The sequence below is a fragment of the Sapajus apella genome, unplaced genomic scaffold, assembly GCF_009761245.1.
Source record: "Sapajus apella isolate SASKATOON/1434 unplaced genomic scaffold, GSC_monkey_1.0 scaffold2, whole genome shotgun sequence".
Classification (NCBI taxonomy): Eukaryota; Metazoa; Chordata; class Mammalia; order Primates; family Cebidae; genus Sapajus; species Sapajus apella.
Window position 1 is genome coordinate 11581873 of NW_022436942.1, and position 14310 is coordinate 11596182.

Sequence of the window (14310 nt, forward strand, 5' to 3'; positions counted from 1 at the left end):
TGGGAAGGACTGCCATGCTGCCTCTTGAAAAAGACAGCCAACCTGAGAAATACTGGGGGCATTGTCTAGAAATCCTGGGTACACTCCAATCAGAAGAAAGAAACTTCAACCCCAGAACAACGCCTCCTCATTTAGAGCCTGGCCTTCAGTCTGATGCTGCTTCCTTCCCCTCTACCTAGAGGCTGCAGGAGCTCTGAAAGTAAACCTAAAGAAAAGTGAAACTTTCCTGTTCCCCGCTTTTGTCACTTTGAAAGATTAAGACAAACACACACCAACCCAGCTAGAAGGCCTCTCATTCCCCAAACTGGGCACGCCCATGTTGCATTTATTCCTCATTCTATTTAACAAATAGATGCTGGGGACAAATTGAGACCCAAGATGCCATGGTCCCCAACATCATGAAGCTTACATATTAGTGAAGCAAAAGGCATTATACATAAATTCAGTAAGGATCACACAGAGGTAGAGCCGACAAGATCCTATATAACAGAGGGATGTAATCTAGTTTGGGGGGCATGAGAAAGCCTTCCTAGAGGAAGTAACATTTAAACTAAGAGTAAACGCTAAGACTGTTGCCCAGATTAAGAATAAAGAAAGAAGTATTCTGGACAGAGGAAAAGATGAGCAGTAGCCCTGAGATAAGAGTGTAGCTCATTGAAGATTGGGAAAGAACAGTGTGGTGGAAGGTGTCAGTGGGAGCAGAGGGGGAAATGATGAGGCTGACAGGTGCAAACCTTGGAAGCCAGTATAAGAATTTGGAACTTCATCCCAAAAAGAAAGGGAAGTAAGTGAAGGAGAATAACATAATCAGATCTACAAACTAAAAAAGTAACCATGACTGAAAAGTGGAAAAATGGATAGGAGTGGCGTAAGAACAAAGGTGGTAAGACACTTTACGAGGCCATTGCAGAAATCTAGAAATGACACAGGACATGAGATCGATAAAAAAAAATTTAAGAGGATTCCAATTCTGGCTCAAGCAACTTGGCAAATAGAAGTACTATTTACTTAGCTAGGGAACAAGATGGGAAGGCTTAAGTTCGGGCAAAAAAATGTTCAGCTTGTGATATATTTAAGGTTCTAAGATATAGCCATTTAAATGGAGATGATATAGAGGTAAATGAATATATGGACTGTGTCTCAGGAATGAGAACTGGGCTGAGGGGTAGACGGGAAGAGTTGATTATATATAGACAGAACTAAAGCCATGGAATAAATAAGATTGTCTAAGAAAGTGTACTAAACGAGAAAAGTAAATGTCAGAGCCCTAAGGAACTTCAACATTCAGAAGTGAGTAGAAGGAGAAAGAATTAGCAAAGAAGATCAAGAAGGAGCAGTGGCCAGAGAAAGGAGAGGTCAAGGAAAGTGTTGTCCCAGAATGACAATGATGACGATGACATGATGATGATGATGATAATGATGATGATGATGATGATGATGATAGCCAACACTTACTGGGAATTAACCCTGTGAATTACTGTGCTAAGTAATTCACATATATCCATCCTCCCATTTGATCATTACAATAACCTAAGTGGTAGATACATTATCTCCATTCTATAAGTGACAAAACTGAGGCACAGATAACGAATTTGCCTAAAACCATGTATCTAAGAATAACAGTTAGAAATCAAGAGAAAAGACAACTTCTAGAAGGAGTAAGTGGTCAGTGTATCAAATACTCCGAAGTCAGGAAGACAGGCACCAAATTGGGCTCACTGAGTTCAATGATACGAACACCATTAATGGCTTCAACCAAAACTGTTTCAGTGGAATAGGATAGATGATGCTTCTTTTTTCCTTAGACTCTATATCAAATAAGCAAGGTCTCAGTTCTGTCACCACCACTGTGGTCCAAACCATTATCAATTCCTATCTGAACCACTGAAGTAGCCCTGAATGGTTTACCACCTCCACTCTTGGCCCCTACAATTGACACACATTGGCCGGAGTGACAATTTCAAAATACAGATCAGATCTTGTCACTGCCTACATAAAATCCTCTAATTACTTTCATAATACAGAACACTATCTAAACTCCTCATAATGATCTTAAAGCTCCATATAATCTGGTCCTCCTCTTTGTTCTAAACTCTAACACTGTTCTCTCTTGCTTCTGCCACAAAATAGTCTACTTACTCTTTCTACAACATGCCATACTGGTTCCAAACTGAGAAGAAAAGACCTGAGAATGAGGTCCTGTGCTTCTCTGGTCCATACTGTAATCTCAGACTAGACAAGTTAGTGCCTGACATGTAAGAGGGCTCAATATATATTTTTGGATGAATGGCGGATAAACAGAGACAGCAAGGATGTAAGCAACTTGCAAAATAGATTGATCGTGGGGCGCAGGCAGGTTTTTGTTTGTTTTTTAAGATGAGAGAAGTTTAAGCATGTTTAAATAAGGGATATTGGGAAATTACCCAAGAGCATGGAAAAACTAAGACATTGAAAAGTCACAGAGGCTGATGTGGTCACTTTGGGAGGCCAAGGTGAGTGGATCACCTGAGATCAGGAGTTCAAGACCATCTGGCCAACATGGAGAAACCCATCTCTTCTAAAAATTAGCCAGTCGTGGTGGCAGGCTCCTGTAATCCCAGCTACTCAGAAGGCTGAGGTAGGAGAATCGCTTGAATCTGGGAGGCGGAGGTTGCAGTGAGCCGAGATCATGCCATTGCACTCCAGCCTGGGTGACAGAGTGAGACTCGGTCTCAGAAAAAAAAAAGCCACAGAATTTAGGGAAAAAAAAATAATTAGCTATCTTAGGAAAAAATTAAAGCTGTAAAAGAAAGTTGTGGTACATCTCTGCCAATGTTTCTTCTCCTGTAATTTGAGGGGTTTGGGTAAAACTGGTAGTTTCCAATCACTATCGAAAGCTTTCTTTTATTTAATTATTTCCCTTCATGATCTCTCTTAGTTAGTTCATACTGAAAAGGAGTTCTGATTAGCAATTACATATGTCTGATTTTAAAATTTTCATTACTTAACAGAGAGAACTTACTTGAAGAATTCAAAGCTCAGGATGATTAAGTGATTCATCTAAGCTCATATAAACATTTTTCAAAAAGAGGAAGGCATTATCCAAATATAAAGAAACTATTCCAAACTAACACAGAAAATCAATGGAATCCATTCCAAACCACAGACCAAAAGTAAAAAACTGGAATATTTTAGAAGGATAATAAATAAGACATACTTTCCCCATCAGTTAGGAAAAAGAAAAGCAATAATGAGCCCCAGATAATTTTTTAAAGACTCATATAACAAAATCATGGAAAATTAAATTGTGTCATGGCTTTGAGCAACTGGTGTTGTATAGCAGAACCCATTTGAACATCACACTAGGGCCATTCTCTTTGAATGTCATAGAAATGTTTAAATATCTTAAAAAGCCAAATGGAAAAAAGCATAATTAAAAGAAAAGACTACATAGCAGTCAAAGTAGTATAATGATTACAAACATGGACTCTGGGGCCAGATGCCAGATTAAATCACAGTCATACAAATTACTGAACACCTCTTGTCTCAGTCCTTAATCTTAATATGATTTGTCATAATGATATTGTACCTTCTTGAAAAAACTGAAATAAATATTTAGAACAATGCCTGACACATAGCACATATCTATATGTAAGTATTTGCTATTATTATTACTATTATTGTTAGATATATAGATAATGAAGCTTGAAAGCAATAGGAGAAAATACAAATTTGACTCCTTAGGAAAACACAAGAATCCTAACCGATAAATGTCTAAGGAACATAAATAAATTAAAAAGTAGAAAAACATATGGGTAATAAAAGAATGCTAAGTTTTAGAAAGACATGTTATATACACCACTATAGATAATATAAACATAATTTTGTGGGGGAAAAAGCAATTTACACTGGGTAAAGAAAACATGGTACATACATATCATAAAATGCTACACAGCTACAAAAAATGTGATCATGGCCTTTGATGCAACATGCATGGAACTGGAGGCCACAATCCTAAACAAATTGATGCAGGAAAAGAAAACCAAATGCCACATGTTCTAAGTGGGAGCTCTACATCAAGTACACATGGATAAAAAGAAGGGAACAATCGACACTGGAGACTATTTGGGGTGGAAGGGGAGTGAGGATTGAAAAATTATGCTATACTGTTTACCTGGGTGACAAAATTATCTGTACACCAAACTCCCATGACATGCACTTTACCCACATAACAAACCTCTACATGTATCCCCTGAACCTAAAATACAATTTAAAAAGAAAACAAAATGCAGGTCACAGAGGATACACGGCAGATGATTTTTTTTTTTTTTTTTTTTTTTTTGAGGTAGAGTCTCACTCTGTCACCCAGGCTGGAGTACAACTGCATGATCTTGGCTCACTGCAACCTCCACCTCCTGGGTTCAAGCAATTCTCCTGCCTCCGCCTCCCAAGTAGCTGAGACTACAAGTGCGCGCCACCATGCCAGCTAACTTTTGTATTTTTAGTAGAGACAAGGTTTTGCCATGTTGGCCAGGATAGCCTCGAACTCCTGACCTCAGGTGATCTGCCCACCTCGACCTCCCAAAGTGCTGGGATTACAGGCGTGAGCCACCATGCCCAGCCGATGACATTTATATCATGTTCTAACACATGCAAAACTAAACAATGTAATATAGAGAGCTATATCTATGACAAAACTATCAAGAAAGGTGTTAAATGATAATCACAAAATATAGGACTGTGGGTACCTCTGAGTTGAGGAAATGTGTGTCACATAGGCATCTTTCTCATTCCATTTCTGCAGCTGGATGAGGGTACCCAGATTTTTTAAAATATAGTATTTTTAAACCTTATATAGACACTATATATTCTTTTTTGTATATAAAATATTCTCTAATAAAAAGGACAAAACATATAAGTAAATTTTACAGGCAACAGAAGATACTTTTTTAAATCATCACATTAGCTAAGTTTTTTTCTTTAAAACTCATAGTGAAGTTTTTTTTTAATGATAAGACCAAGATTAACTAATCTTAAAAGTTAAATAGATTTAATAGAGTAGTCAGAGGCAAATTCCAGCGGTAATGTATCCTGCTAAAGGAGGACTTTCTCATCTAAAATCTGTTGTCAAGCATAAATAAGCAATTCTTAGCTGTACATTTAGAAAGACATAATTTCCAGTGCTTAATACCACCCCTTCAGATGGGATGTTTAATATGATGCTTCTCAGACATTGTAATCTAGCCTTTAAACACTAAATCTTTAAAAGGGTTGTGTAACTTTGCCAATAGATCAAATGACTGGACACACTAGGCTATGAAGTTCGAACATAAGATCTTAGATGCAGTGTAACATAGTGAGTTGCACAAGATCGCCAACTTGAACAAACTATAACAAAAGAAGACATAATTTATATATTTTCCATTAAAAAGTACGGAAAGTTGGAGACTTTAAGACAATCCATAAATTACAGAATCTTAAAGGCAACATGAGGTATTACCCAGTTCAATTCATTCATTCTGCAGATATGAAAACTGAGGCATAAGAAGCTTAAATGACTCAGGCAAGAACAGGACTAGAAAAATTTAGTTTTCCAATTCACTATCTAATGCTCTTTTCATAATACTACACTGACTCCCCTGCAACACGAACTGTAAACAAGGATGCAAATATGCAAATGAACCTACAATTTTACAAGTTGCTGAGCAAACAGGTAAACATGCTCTGCCCTCAACCCTCCTTTCCCTGGCCCCCTAAGGCGATCTGACTAGAAGGCATATTCGCACTGGCCAAAATCAGAAACAGGCCAGGAGCAGCGGCTCAGGCCTGTAAACCCAGCACTTCAAGAGGCTGAAGCAGGTAGATCACAAGGTCAGGAGTTCAAGACTAGCCTGGCCAAGATGGTGAAATCCTGTCTATACTAAAATAAAAAAATTAGCCAGGCATGGTGGCTGGAGCGCCTGTAATCCTAGCTACTTGGGAGGCTAAGGCAGAGAAATGCTTGAACCCAGGAGGTGGAGGTTGCAGTGAGCCAAGATCACACCACTCCATTCCAGCCTGTGTGACAGAATAAGACTCCCATTCAAAAAAAAAAAAAATCAGAAACAAAGAGGACTATAGTGCACTTTTTCCTTTTTGCTCTCAATTACTGTTAGACCAGAGTTGCAAAACAACTTGTGGCTTCCACCCATTGCTCTATCTAATCTGGACTATTACAGGGAGATAGGACTTATCTTTCCTTAGCTAAACACCACTAATCTAAGATAAAATAAGTATTCACCTATAATAGGCCCTATAGTTCTCTCTCAACCCCAACCAAACTCAAGTTCTCTGATAATCAAACACAATAAAAACAAAAGAAATGTACTGGGCGTGAAGGCTCATGCCTATAATCCTAACACTTTGGGAGGCCAAGGTGGGAGGACTGCTTAAGCCCAGGAGTTCAAGACCTACCTGGGCAACATTGCCAGGGAGACCCTATCTCTACATAATTTTTTTTTTTTTAATTAGCCAGGCATGGTGACACAAGCCTATAGTCCCAGCTACTGAGGAAGCTGAGGTGGGAGGATAACTTGAGCCCAGGAGGTTAAGGCTGTAGTGAGCTATGATCCTGCCACTGCACTCTAGCCTGGGCAGCAGTGGGAGACCCTGTCTCAAAAACAAAAACACAGGGAAAAAAAAAAAGAGAGAGAGAGAGAGAGAGAGAAATGAAAGAACGAACATAAAATTTAGGGCTCTCTAATTTATACAAGGACTGTCCCGAGTTGTTTTGGATGTTTGGTTTTGGTTTTGATTTTTATTTTTTGTTTTGTTTTTGAGAGAGAGGGTCTCACTCTGTCACCCAGAATGGAGTACAGTGGTGCAATAATAGCTTACTGAAGCCTTGAACCCCTGGGCTCAAGCAATTTTCCCACCTCAGCCTCCAGAGGAGCTGGGACCACAGGTACTGCCACAATGCTCTGCATTTTTTATTTTTTTCATTTTCAGTAGAAGCAAGGTCTTGCTATGTTGCTCAGGCTAGTCTCAAACTCCTGGCCCCAAGCGATCCTCCTTCCCTGCCTCCCAAAGTGCTGAGATTACAGGCATGAACTACCGTGCCTGGCCTTGAGGGTTTGTTTTTTTTTTTTTAACAGATTCTACCACGTATCACAAGTTTATTTTCAATAATGCCTTAAGTCTTACATATGTACTGAAAGATGTTTTTGTATTTAAATAAAATAACTGACGCAAGAAACCATAAGAATTTGTTATGTAATTTATAGTAACAGAAGACATGTCATGGCTGTAACAAAGACCTGTAGGTGTATACTCACATGCAAATCAACTAAATTCCACTTTAAAATAGCATTGTAGTTCTAACAATGATGCTCATGTATCTAAAAATACAATTTTCAAAAAGTATTTATTTATTGTATCTTCTAATCCCTGAGACGGTTTAATAGTCTGGTCTGAGTATAAAGTACATTGTCTGGCATAACATACACAAATGCTATTGTAAGAGGATTCTGAGAAGTTTTCCTGTCATTCCAAAATTTCAGCTATGGCTCAAATTTTCAAACAGAAGTTTCCCCCGTACCTCACATTCTAAAGTAAGAGGACAATGAGCTACTCAAAGTTGAGACCAGAACTTCCCTAAGAGTATACACAAAGCAAGAAATCAAGTGATGTCCATAGACTCTATACGTCATAGTTTCCACATGTATACTTTCCAAATATATGAGAATGTTTATATATTTATAAGAACTTATTTCAAATTTTTATGGCAGCTTTTGTTGTTATGTATTTTCTCAATCAACAGACACTAAAAACACAATTACTAGCACATGGAAGGGTACCCATTATTTTTAATTTAAAGAGTTGGAAATTATTCAATACTGTATACTATATGTAAATGTGTCACTGTAGATAAATGTTATGAACAATAACAATTTTTATAAACCTAGAATCAGGATGTATCATTCATCTGGAAGCTAGACTCTGAGAAAACACTTCCTGTTTTTTTTTTCATTTTTGGTTTTTTGTTTTGTTTTGTGTTCTGAGACAAGGTCTCACTCTGTTGCCAGGCTGGAGAGCAGTGGCACAATCTTGGCTCACTGCAACCTCTGCCTCCTAGGCTCAAGCGATCATCTCACCTCAGTGTCCTATAGACTCCGGGACTACAGGCATGCAACAATGCCCAGCTAATTTTTGTAGAGACAGGTCTCGCTATGCTGCCCAGACTGCTCTTAAACTTCTGGACTCAAGTGACCCGCCCACCCAGCCTCCCAAAGTACTGGGATTATAGGCATGAGCCACCAAACCCAGCCAAAAACACCTCCGATACCAGCATTCTTTCTCTATTTCACCTATATTCATCTCCAAGTTTTATAAACCTCTTTAATCTGTGTAAGTAAAGCCCTCTAATAAAATAAATTCCCTCAACTTTCCTTTAGGAAACCAAGTATCAATGAATTGCCCTGAGGTTTCCAAATCAGCACACAACTGGGTGACTCAATCATACAAATGCCGGATAACAATGCTGCTCCAGGCTACCACAGCCAAGTGTCAGAGATTAGGGTATAGTGACCAGAGTGGCCAACTCAAGTAAGTGTACAGGAACCTTGAAGTCAACACTTGAAGAGTTAAGGAAAGCAAGGCATTCAGTAAAAAGGGGGGAAATATGTGATGTATCATTATTTTTTTATTTTAGATTAGGAAATTGTCAATAATTATTTTATGGATAAGAACCCGACCATGGCAATAAAAAGTGATGATGAAGGATCCCAAAAAAGTATAAAGAGTAATCCATCTGGTGGAAATCATATCTTCTTCATATTCTGTCCATTCTTGGGGAAGAAGAGGGAGGAACAAGGAGGAGTGTGAGACAATGTGTTTTCAAACTGGTGATGATGAAGATATTTAAGAGTTAGTCCTTTATCTGAAGAAAGATGAGAAGCCACTGAGAGAGGGTTAAGCAAGGGAGGAGAAACAATTTTGTAGTTTAAAAAGGTCATTCTAGATACAGTATCCTTTGTCCAGCATTTCCCATGTATTATCTCTCAAGTTAGTAAATGTGATGTCCCCTCAACAAGGAAAGCTCAAGAACAGAATGCCATATACTGACTGGACATCTTTTAAAGTCAGATCAAATTCTCTCCTCTATGATGCCTTTCCTGTACCCTTCCTTTTACTCCAGCTAACAAATGCTTTCTTCTTCTCTTTATTTTTAACTCTCCTTACTCATACATGTTTTATTTCTAGCCCTGATCTCTCCCTCCAAGTTCCAGTTTCACACTTCAGATTCTACTACACATCTCCACAGGAATATCCTGCCAGTACCTCAAAAGCAAGAGATCTAGAACAAAACTTATTTTTACCTCCACCCACAAACCTGCTGAGATCACATTCTCTCCATCACCCAGGCTTAACGTCTTATGTCACCTTTTATTCATCCCTTTCTTTCCCAATATTCAATTGCTTATTTCTGTCCAATGTATTTTAGCAACACTTTTCCTCTTGCAGTGCCGCTACTCTCATTAGGTCTTCATTCCTTAAGAGAAACTTTAAAACACTTCTTTATTGGTCCTATGACTTATTTCCCAATTCAATTCATTCTCCAAACTATTAGATTATATAACCCAGCATTCACCTCTGATTATGACATTTCAAGGATCAAAAACGTCAGTCTCATAACTTACTAACCCAATCCAAATTCCCTAACAGCATTAAAAACCTTCCATGTCCTAGGCAACACTTCATTTTCCATCTTTGTACTTTATTGTCCCACTATTCCTCTTTATACATGCTCATTTTCTTCTACATCTGTCCTCTCTGATCTGGTAAATTTTGGGTGCTCAACAAAAGCTGATTTCCTTCCATATGAGTTGCTGTCCTCTCCTTCCCCATGCCATCTCAGTTACAGGAAAGCATCCTATCATTTATATACTCCATCTTCATACAGGAAATTAGAGTGTTCATGGAAAAGCCTATAAAATCTAGGAAACAGACAAGTATTAAGAAAGAAGAGCAGTGTGACTGAACTCCAATTTCAAAAGAAGACAGCAGCAAGCAGTATACCATAAAAGCATCAGTGTATTTGAGAAAGTCAGAATTATTATACCTGGAACAATGGATGCTAAGAACCCATCAGAATTATTCTAGCTGGGTGCAGTGGCTCATGCCTGTAATGCTAGCAGTTTGAGAGGCTGAGGCTGGGAGATCACTTGAGGTCAAAAGTTTAAGACCAGTGTGGCCAAAGTGGTGAAACCCAATTTCTACAAAAAAATACAATTAGCTGGGCATAGTGGCAGGTGCCTGTAGGCCCAGCTACTCAGAAGTCACTGGTGGGAGAATCACCTGAGTCCAGGGAGTTCAATGCCACAGTGAGCCATGAGTGTGCCACTTCACTACAGTTTGGGTGACAGAGTGAAGCCCTGCCTCCAAAAAGAAAGAAAAGAAAGAAAGAAAGAAAGAAAGAGAGAGAGAGAGAGAGAGAGAGAGAGAGAGAGAGAGAGAGAGAGAGAGAAAGGAAGAAAGAAAGGAAGAAAGAAAGGAAAGAAAGAAAGAAAGAAAGAAAGAAAGAAAGAAAGAAAGAAAGAAAGAAAGAGAGAAAGAAAAGAAAAGAAAGAGAGAGAGAGCAAAGAGAGAAAAGAGAGAGAGGAAAGAAAGAAAGAAAGAAAGAAAGAAAGAAAGAAAGAAAGAAAGAAAGAAGGAAGGAAGGAAAGAAAGAAAGAAAGAAAGAAAGAAAGAAAGAGAAAGAAAGAAAGAAGGAAGGAAAGAAAGAAAGAGAGAGAGAGGGAGGGAGGGAAAGAAAAACCATTCTAGGTGATTCACTGACATAATAGAATTTGTAGTTTGGTGAAGATGATCAATATATATGGACTTAACTACAACACAAGACAATATTGTAAAAGTTGTACTCCAGTCACAGTCCAAAATGCCTTAGAAGCACAAGGAAATTACAAATTCTGTGATATGAGGAAGACTTCGCAAACTACATCTGACAGAGGCCTTAACTACTTCTTAAGTTCTGATACAGAAGAGGTCCAGGCAGTAAGAACAGCCTAAAGGAAAAGTAGAGGCAGAAAATGTTAGCTACATGTAAGAAATAGGAAAACAACTGATGAATTCTCGTTCCCTAAGCTATCACTATTTCAAATATCTCTACCACTCATATAGATTTAATAAACTTGTCCTAAAGAGCCACTTGAGGTAAGCATTTTATTCAGTGAATTCTTGAAACTAAGCAGATGATTATCTGCAGAGTGAATTAGTTGTTATCAGAGAAAATGTTCACAATTGAGCTGGATCTCAAGCACCACAATTCCTGAATGTGGTGCTACATTCCAGTTACTCTCCATAGGCTTCCTCCTCAGCATTCCTGCAGCAGTAGGAACTGCTCTAACATCCTAGAATCCCACTGAGGGTGACACACACTTCTACACACACCACAATCAAGAGCAAAGTATACATTTTAAGGACTATGAACTCATAACATAAAATGGAAAAATGCAAAATCAAGCCATCTACATGGCTGTACTATGTACACCAGATAACTCTAAAATTAGAAGGGACTTTAGGGAAAATCTAGGTCAACCATGTGACCTAAACTGTCTATCAAGCTCTACCTCTCTGGAATTTACAATCAAGCTCAATAATATAGCCTCTCCTTATGTAGGGACACATAAATACTCAGGAGCTGCTGAGTAGCCACATCCAACTATGAAGAAGAAAAAAAAAAAAGTCAGCAAAGAAAGAACAATGAAACAAAGTCCAAGACTAGAGAAAGGGAATGTTCTAGGTTTTCCAGTTCCTGATCTCAGGCCCAAATAAGTTCTGCCTGCATTTGACTTCCAATGGTTTTCCAACAAATTCCTTTCTTCCTTTTTGCTGAAGCTAGTTCATTTCTGTTACTTGCAACAGGAGCTTAAATGAAGCAATAACCAAACTTTCTCATAAAGTCGATTGTTTGATGCATTACTGATCTTTTCCATACTTTCCTTCTTTGTATTTCCCGTAAAGCCATAAATATGACTTCAGCATACTTTACAAACAAATACATGAACAGGGATTAGGGACTGCGCTGAGCATTTTAAAAGGAAAATCTATTATGTCCAGGAAAGAGAAAATACAGAATATTCAAAGTAAATCCTTAAGAAATAAGAAATGCTAACAAGTGGCAAATTAAATAGCTGATTACCCTCCTATCCAAATCCAATTTAATTCTGCTAAATCAGATAGGTAGATCTAATTCAATCTTCTCTGAGGTAAGATCAAAAGTTGACAACCCATTATAGGCTATTTCATCTGGAATGCTCCCAGATAACTAGTCTTTCCAACCACAAGAATGTTTGGATGCTCTCTGGTGGTATCCCTAACCCAGACCTAAGTAACAAAACTGAATATCAAACTGTCTTAAGGCCTGGGCTTAACTATCTCCAAAAAGCAGTTAGGCATTTACCCTATGACATAATCAGCACTTTCTGCTATCAGATGAGGAAGACAAAGTAATAGAAGCTTAACATGGAATCCATCCAGGTATGTATATATCTTTGTGCACGTTCCAGGTATTAAGACAATTCTGAGACAAATCCGAACTCTCCAAAGCTGGACCACACCCATCACATCTGGCTATGGTAGACAAGTTTGACATGTATAGCAAGTCACAGGCTGACAATCAGAATTTTGAACCACATGTAGTAGGTGGCTCTGCAGAGTTATATAAACAAAAACAGTATTATAGGATCTTGGAGTTAGAAGAGACATGGAAATTGTCCAACTTAATAATTTTACCAAGAAATAAGCTACACATGGGAATCAAATTCATCAACCAAATCCATAACTATGATAAATTATACAGGTGCAGATAAATTAAAGAGATTGTGACCAGATTATGACAGAACCAAAATTGCAGTGGTGAGATCATGGCTCAGCACAGCCTCAACCTCCCTGGCCCAAGCAATCCTCCCACTTCGGCTTCCCAAGTAGTTGAGACCACAGGCATGATTCACTATGCCCAGCTAATTTTTAAAAAATTTTTGTAGAGACAGGGTCTCCCTATGTTGCCCAGGCAACTTGAACTCCTCAGTTCAAGTGATCCTCCCACCTCAGCCTCCCAAAGTGCTGGATTTCAGGCATGAGCCACCACATGTGGCCTTAAAATCTATTTTTAAATTAATAAATGGCATATGTATTAGAAAAACTTATTAATCTTACTGTTGAGATAGTCTTTGCATATTCTTTTGACTTGAGTAAAACAGTAAGGATTTCTGACTTAATAGATTAACATCTTAGTTAAAATATTGGAACAAGCACTTTTAAAAACAAAAAGCAATGTGTTGATTCAAAATCTAAATTACATTGTATGCTGCAACCTTGGCAGACAGGCATTTTAGGCACTGTGACAAAATTCTAAGTGGCAAAGAGCTACTTATCTTAATATAAAAATTTCCAGATATTCATATAGGGCCCTAACAAAAGTCATCAGAAATTAAACTGATTATATCAACTGGGACCAAAATTAAAAGAATATATGTTTTAATGGTCCAAATATGAACTTGGTGTTCAAAATTATTGGCAAGGGGCCACTACAGTGGATTTTGGTCTTTGAAGGCCATTTCACCACAAGTACTAGGTAAGTCAATACATCACTAAGGAAAAAGAAAGCATACATCTATTTCCTGGCAATAAAATCCACTCTTTGCTATCCAGCACAGTATTTTTCAGAAATCCATTGATAAAAATGTGAAATTAGAGCCTGCTGTATTTCCCAAGGAGTGCTATTGAAGTTACTCCTAAAATATGAGTCTATAAAAAGCAGCGTTTTTTTGAAAAACAATGCTATGCAGAAACAAACATGAAACTGGTATCACTGCTCAAATTGCTATTTACAAATTACAAATGTAATCAAGTTAAATATTGTAAATATCTGCCATTAATCCGAACTGACAATTTTATAAGTTATATGAACCCTGAAGGTTTTTAATAGACAAAACTGTCTTTGAAACTCAATTTTGCCAACAGCACTGCAAATGAAAATATGAAGAGATAAACCAGAGAGTACTGAAAATAATCTCTGCTTCATAGAGTCAGCTTTCAACCAATTTATGAATCCTAGTTTGACATAGCTTATTTGACAATTTAATCTATTGATAGCAAAAACAAAAGCAAACTAAAATCTCCTAAGTAGTCTCAGCTGTAAGGAATTATAATCTATGTTCTTCCACTCCAGATAAAATTAAGAAGCAAGAAGCTTTGATGACTACTCATCTCAAATGTAAAAGTCCGTGCAATTTCACATTTACCTTTAACTCTACGTTTGTACTTTCAAATAATTGCTTTTTAAAATAATAA

The 14310-nt window shown here is 37.8% G+C and overlaps 1 protein-coding gene across 3 annotated transcripts in view; it reads right to left on the reverse strand.

The window, feature by feature from the left end:
- MSRB3 (methionine sulfoxide reductase B3) overlaps positions 1-14310 on the reverse strand; it is a 182048-nt gene that overhangs the window by 166577 nt on the left and 1161 nt on the right. The gene's annotated exons all lie outside the window — the stretch shown is intronic.